The sequence below is a fragment of the Protobothrops mucrosquamatus genome, unplaced genomic scaffold, assembly GCF_001527695.2.
Source record: "Protobothrops mucrosquamatus isolate PMUCROS unplaced genomic scaffold, P.Mucros_1.0 scaffold526, whole genome shotgun sequence".
Classification (NCBI taxonomy): domain Eukaryota; kingdom Metazoa; phylum Chordata; class Lepidosauria; order Squamata; family Viperidae; genus Protobothrops; species Protobothrops mucrosquamatus.
Window position 1 is genome coordinate 305,691 of NW_015386834.1, and position 6,905 is coordinate 312,595.

At 45.1% G+C, this 6,905-nt stretch overlaps 1 protein-coding gene across 1 annotated transcript in view; it reads right to left on the reverse strand.

Moving 5' to 3' along the window:
* Nucleotides 1–6,905, reverse strand: part of DBX2 (developing brain homeobox 2) — a 57,628-nt gene that overhangs the window by 17,494 nt on the left and 33,229 nt on the right.

A 6,905-nucleotide genomic window follows, 5' to 3' on the forward strand; every position in this document is an offset into this window, starting at 1 on the left:
TGAAAAATAAGCAACCTCAACCTTCACACTGATGTTGGCTTTTTATGCATACTGTTGAAAAATGTAGCAATGTAGTTTACTGTTGTTATATTAAGACTGTTACCCATGCTACACCATGCTTCAAGACAAAATTTCATTTTTTGTAATTAAAAATAAATATTTAATAATATATAATTACATATTGTTTTTGTGATTAATCGCTATGCTTTAATTATGTTCAATGCAAATACATCCTGCATATCAGATATTTACATTGCGATTCATAACAGTAGCAAAATTACAGTTATGAAATAGAAACGAAAATAATTTTATGGTTGGGGGTTACCACAACATGGTGGCCACGCCCACTTGGTGACCACACCCACTTGGTGGCCACACCCACTTGGCCACACCCCTGGCACCTGGCGATGTATAAGTGGTTGGGGGTCACCACAACATGGGGAACTGTATTATGGGGTCACGACGTTAGAAAGGTTGAGAACCACTGCTGTAGATGTTAAATAGGAGGAATGAGAGTTTCAAGCCCTGCCGCACCCCGTATAAAAGACTTTTGCCACCTTTTCCCCCTTTCCAGCTATACTGATTGGAACTGATTGCAGAGAGAGGAGGAGAACCATTGCTAGACCACACATACACCCCCACACTTAGTATGCACAATGAATGCATATTACAATGGATGTGTCGATGCTGCTAAGTGGATATTATTGCGTTGACAAAATATGCAGAGTAGTGTGGTATTTTTAGAGCTAACTCAGATGATGCTGGAAGGGAAGGAGAAAGAATGTATGTGGGTAATTATTTTAGATAAAAATCCCGGGCTGCAAACGGAAGGGAACCTTTGGCCTTCAAACGTGATTTATGACAGCAAATTAAGGGAGGGAATATGCTAGCAAAATATGTGCTCGGGGGGGTGTATTTAGATCTTGGTATCCCTCATTCATACCGTGCCGACATTTTGTTATATGAATAAAAGACTTTTTAGGATAAACAATTTAGGAAGTTCTTTGATGTGTTTCATTAGTCGGAACCATGACATCATGCCAAGATCTAAATCCTTTTCAAACGATCTGGGATCCTGAACTCCACCCGCTGTCTCTAGGCTTGAGAGGAGCTGGTAAAGATTCAGGAGGAAAATCTATCATGGGAAAAGGGAGTTTGCTTGAAGACGATAACCCGGCAGCTGCTGATACCCCAGAGGGGTAAGCAACAGACAGCATGCTGTGGGAAGATGAATTTTGGCAGACAAACGGCTGGCAGGCAAATACAGATCAGTGGGAGCTACCAGGTCGCCTGCCACTGAAGATTCGGGTGAGTCACTGGAAAGATTTGAAAAGCTAGAGGTGAGAAGCAGAAATCAACTCCTGCAGAGAGAAGCCTACAGCCCCTTCCTTGCAGATCAGACAGCCTTTCAGACCCTGTCTTCCCCTGCCAGGGACTCCAGCCCTGAGAGAGGGAATCCCAGTCTGAGGCCTCTGCAGCAATGGGGAGTTTGGCATCCCCCACAGGTAGATGGTCAGCAGCATCTGAGCTTGCCACAGCTAATAGAGGCCTTGCAACAGCTTGGGGTGGTGCAGAAGCCAGGAGATCAGCAGCTGGTGGGAGGATGACCATAGCAAGGAGATTGGTCACCGCCCCGAACGTACAGCAACTGCTAAGGGGCCTACAGCAACAGGGGGCATGGCCACAGCCCCTGAACGTGCAACCCCTGGGCATGAACCAGCAACCAGGATGGGGCCAGCAGCAACAGCCACAGTGGGGACCCCAACAGACTATAATTGCACCCCCTTTCAGAGCAACTTTCAATGGGGACCCAGAGAAGCTGATTTTCTTCCTCAACCAAGTGCGCTCTCATTTGAACTGCTGGGCTTATCTCTACCCGGATCCAGGCACCATGGTCGATGTGATAGCGTCCAGCCTAGAGGGAGAAGCATCCGAATGGCTGAACAATTTATATAATGAGCAAGCCCCCGAATTGGAGGACCCCCACCTCTTCCTCCTAGGGCTGAGAGAAAGATTTGAGGACCCATCCATTGGTCTCAAAGCAGGAGAACAAATCCACAAAATAAAACAAGCCGGCAGGCCTGCCCTGGAGTACGTGCGAGAATTTCGCAAGATAGCAGGTCGAATAGAGGGGTGGCCTGAATAATCCCTAATCCATCACTTCATTGAAGGATAAGACGATCACCTCTCTCAGGCCTGCATCTATCGAGCAGTACCTGATCAGCTGCAAGAATGGTACCAGGCAGCGGTGAAGCTAGACGTTCAGCTCGCCCACTATAAGAAGCCTCCCCCACCTGAATCCGAGCAGCAGCCAGAGCAACCCGAACAGCAATAACCCCCACGAAAACCTCCAACTACTGCGATGGCTGAGAGAACCAGGCCACATACAGGCCCATCAATTGAGTGTCTCCGGTGCGGACAGGAGGGACATCGAGCAGCAAACTGTCCAGTCCCCTACCCCTGACTACAGAGCAGACCGGAACCAATGGCGAGAAGGAAACCTGCCCAGCGACTAATGAGGGAGAAATCCAACTGGGTCATGCAGAAACCTGTTGCCCAGATTACACCCCCCACACGGGAGGACGCCGAGACTCCGGGTGGACCCACCCCTGCTGTACTCTCCTTTGACAGTGATGATGAAGGAGAGAACGACCCGATGGTGAGTCGACACGCCCCGCCTTTTTCACTGCCCGCCAAACTTATAATCCCTAAGTCGGGGGCACAAATAGACTTAAACGTGCTAATCGATTCGGGATGCACCCGATGCATCATTAGCCTGCCATTTGCCATGAAAATGGGCATACGGGCAAAACAGCTCTCCAAACCTGTGAGGTTTGAGCAAGCCGATGGCTCCCTGATGGAAGGGACTCTAGTCACGCAATTAACTGAGCCCCTATGCCTAGATATAGGTGAGCACTGGGAGTTTATTCGCTTCCTGATGGCTCCAAAAATGACTGAGACTGTGATCCTAGGGCTAGCCTGTTTGGACAAATGGAAACTGTTTGTCTGGTGGGAGAAAGGAATGAGAACTGTGAGACTACCTATAGGGCCTAAAACCCCCACTGATTCAACCGACATTGTGGAACACTTTAGGCCACCTAATGAGCGAGCACACATGGCTGCCTCACCATCACCAGGTGAACCACTCATCCCCAGCGAATACCAGGACCTAGCAGAGGCATTTACTGAAAAAGAATGTGATGCCCTGCCCCCTCACAGACCCAATGACTGTTCCATCGAACTGGTGCCAGGGGCCAAACTCCCATGACTGAGAATGTACGCTATGCCCCCCCTCGAAATGGAGGAGATGCAGCGATACGTGAACAAAAACCTAGTGAGGTGGTTCATTGAATGCGCCATATCTACCGTGGGAGCCCCTGTGTTATTTAAAGAAACAAAGATGGGTCTCTTCGTCTTTGCATCGATTATAAAGGTCTGAACGCGGTGCGTGTGGAAAATAAATACTGCCTCCCCTCCTAAAAGATTTACTAACCCACCTGGCTAAGGGGAGCATCTTCACTAAATTAGACCTGAGAGAGGCATATTACCGGGAGAGAATAAAGGAGGGAGATGAGTGGAAAACTGCCTTCAACTGCCATTTGAACTACAGGGGGCCCCAGCTGTATTCATGCAGTTGATTAATGAGGTCTTACATGATCACTTGTACAAAGGGGTTCTGGTGTATCTTGATAATATCCTGATATACACCACGAATATGACTGAACATATAAAACTGGTGAAAGAAGTATTAAAGAAACTATTGAATGCCAATCTTTATGCCAAATTGTCAAAATATGAATTTCACCAGACCCAATTAGATTATCTTGGCTACAGAATTTCCAATGAGGGCATTGAAATGGATCCAGCCAAAGTGAGAACTATAATTGAGTGGCAGCCCCCAAAGACTCGCAAACAGCTTCAGAGCTTTTTAGGTTTTGCCAACTTCTATCGTCAATTCATCCCTTCCTTTGCCGAGATTGCCCTACCCCTTACAGAACTACTCAAAACAGGCAAAGGAGGAGGAAAACCATGACCGGGCCAACCAGTAGCATGGACGATGGAATGTCAAACAGCTTTTGAGAAGTTAAAGAGACTATTTGCTGCTGAACCGGTCCTAAAGCACCCCTGCCCAGGGGAACCCTTTGTAATCCAAGCTGACGCCAGGGACGTGGCAGTCGGAGATGTATTACTGCAAAAGAACAAAAGTGGAGTTCTACAACCCTGCGCCTACATGTCTAAAAAATTTACTGAAAGCGAGAGGAGATAGGCAATCTGGGAGAAGGAGGCCTTCGCAATTAGGTGGGGGCTGTTAAACTGGTGACACTATCTAGAAGGAAGCAAGGTGCCATTTGAAGTATGGACAGATCACAAAAATCTAGAAGCACTGAAAACTCCCCGAAAATTGTCCCCAAAGCAAGTGCGGTGGGCACAATACTTTAACCGCTTCAATTTCACTCTAAAGTACATACCAGGAAGAAAAAACTTCCCAGCTGATGCACTATCCCGATTGCCCCAGTACAAAAGTGAACGTGAGGAGGTTAACGAGGCAATTATCTCCAATCCACAAACTGCCACTCAACTCATGCCTTGCAGGGTCCCTAATCCTGATGACCCTGGGGTAAAGAAAATAAAACAAGAGCTCCTCACCGATCAATGGTTCAAAAATAATCAAACCTCCCTAAGATGCAGGGATGGTTTGGCTTACAAGGGGGGAAAACTGTATCTGCCTGAAGCCCTCCGTCTTAATGCTCTCAAACACAGCTATGACGTAAAACAGGCTGGACACTTTGGATACCTGAAAACTCTACATCTCATCCGCCAGCAATTTTGGTGGCCAGGGCTGAAATGGGATGTGGAAAACTATGTAAAGAGTTGTACAATATGTGCCACAATGAAAAGAATCCCAGAAAAAACCTCTGGGTTACTGCAGCCGGTGGCAGACCCTTCTCAACCATGGGAAGAAATAGCTATGGACTTTATAGTAGACCTACCTGAAAGTAGAGGAAATACTGTCATCTGGACTGTGATAGATCTGTTCTCGAAGCAGGCTCATTTCATCGCCTGCAAAGGACTCCCATCTGCCCAACAACTGACTAAATTGTTCCTGAAATGTATCTACCGGCTGCATGGTGCCCCTAAGCGAATAATTTCGGACAGGGGGGTGCAGTTCACAGCAAGGTTTTGGAGGAGTTTTCTTAAATTAATTGGATCATCTCAAGGCTTATCATCTGCTTTTCATCCGGCCACCAGTGGAGCTGCACAATCCGCTAACAAAATGGTGGAGCAATATCTCAGATGCTATATTTCCTACCAACACACAAACTGGACTGACCTCCTCCTTTTTGCAGAGGTGGCGTACAATAATTCTGTGCACAGCAGCACTGGCTACATGCCTTTCAGAGTAGCCACAGGAAAAGAGTTCGGTCCAATACCTGAATACCCTCAGGTGCCCTCCGCCTCCCAGACACTCGATCAATAGGTGAGGGAGTGGGAAGAAGTTTGGAGAAACATGAAAACTGTTTTTAAAAAGGCTTTTGAAACCTATAAAAAGCAGGCTGATAAAAAGAGGCCTCCCCAAAGAACATTCCAAGTTGGGAAAAAGTTTATCTGTCAACTAAATATTTATGCCTCAAATTGCCCAGCAAGAAATTGGGACCAAAATTCTTGGGGCCTTTTCCTATCGTAAGGATCATCAATCCGGTCACCGTAGAACTAAAACTCCCTAGACCTTTAGGGAGAATTCACCCTGTCTTCCACTGCAGCTTGTTGAAACCTTGTCGGGGCTCCACTGTAAGGCCTCCCACTAAGAAGGCACCCAGGCCCCTCGTAGTTGCGGGACAAACCCACTATGAAGTGAAATGTATTGTTTTTTTTATATATATATATAAATTTTTATTGATTTTTCAATTAAAAACAATAACATAAATATGATGCATTTAATCACAATATCAGCCAAAAAAATAACACTACTCAATACATTCACAGAAGTGTCCGGTGTCCCCCCCCTGCACCCCCCTCTTTCACTTTCCACACCTTCCTCCCCCCCGAACCTACAACCTCTCCTCCTTCCTCCCTCTCTCCTACCTCCCTTCCTCTCTCAACCATCCCGTCTGGTGCAGTTCGGGTATCCACCGGGCACCTCTTTAAAAAATCACATATAGATCTACAATACATCAATTTATATACATCTATCTATTCCCTTTCCCCCCCTCCCCCCCCAAGGACTTCCCAGAGCTGAATCAGGAAATAAGCACACAATGATCCAATTCTATCCAAAGCTACTCATTATTACTACACACTAGTATAAACTTACTATGACTCTAAAATAACATTAAAATACATACAAATTTTATAAATCTAACAATATTTGTTTTTGTGTATATATGTATATAAAAAAAATTTTAATCAAAAGCTACATGATAATTATTCAGTTCATATTTTCTCTGAATATAATCTATCCATCTTCTCCACATTGAGATAAATTTCTCCTGAGAATGATCCTTCAGGTATGCAGATATTTTTGCCATCTCTGCAAAATACGATACCTTCTGTCTCCAATCATCCATAGTTGGCAACGTCTTCTTTTTCCAATTTTGAGCAACTAATATCCTTGCTGCTGTTATACAGTACAACATCAATTTCATTTCTTTTTGATCCAAATTATCCATAATACCCAATAGAAATAACTGCGGTGTAAATTTTATCATTTTCTTAAAAATCTGTTGGATATTCCACCAAATCTTAATCCAAAAGGCTTTAACATCCCTACATGTCCACCAAATATGATAATAAGTTGCATCCATATTATCACATCTCCAACATTTTGGTTGCAAATTCGGATACATGCAAGACAATTTTTGGGGATCCAAATGCCATCTATAAAACATTTTATAAAAGTTTTCCCT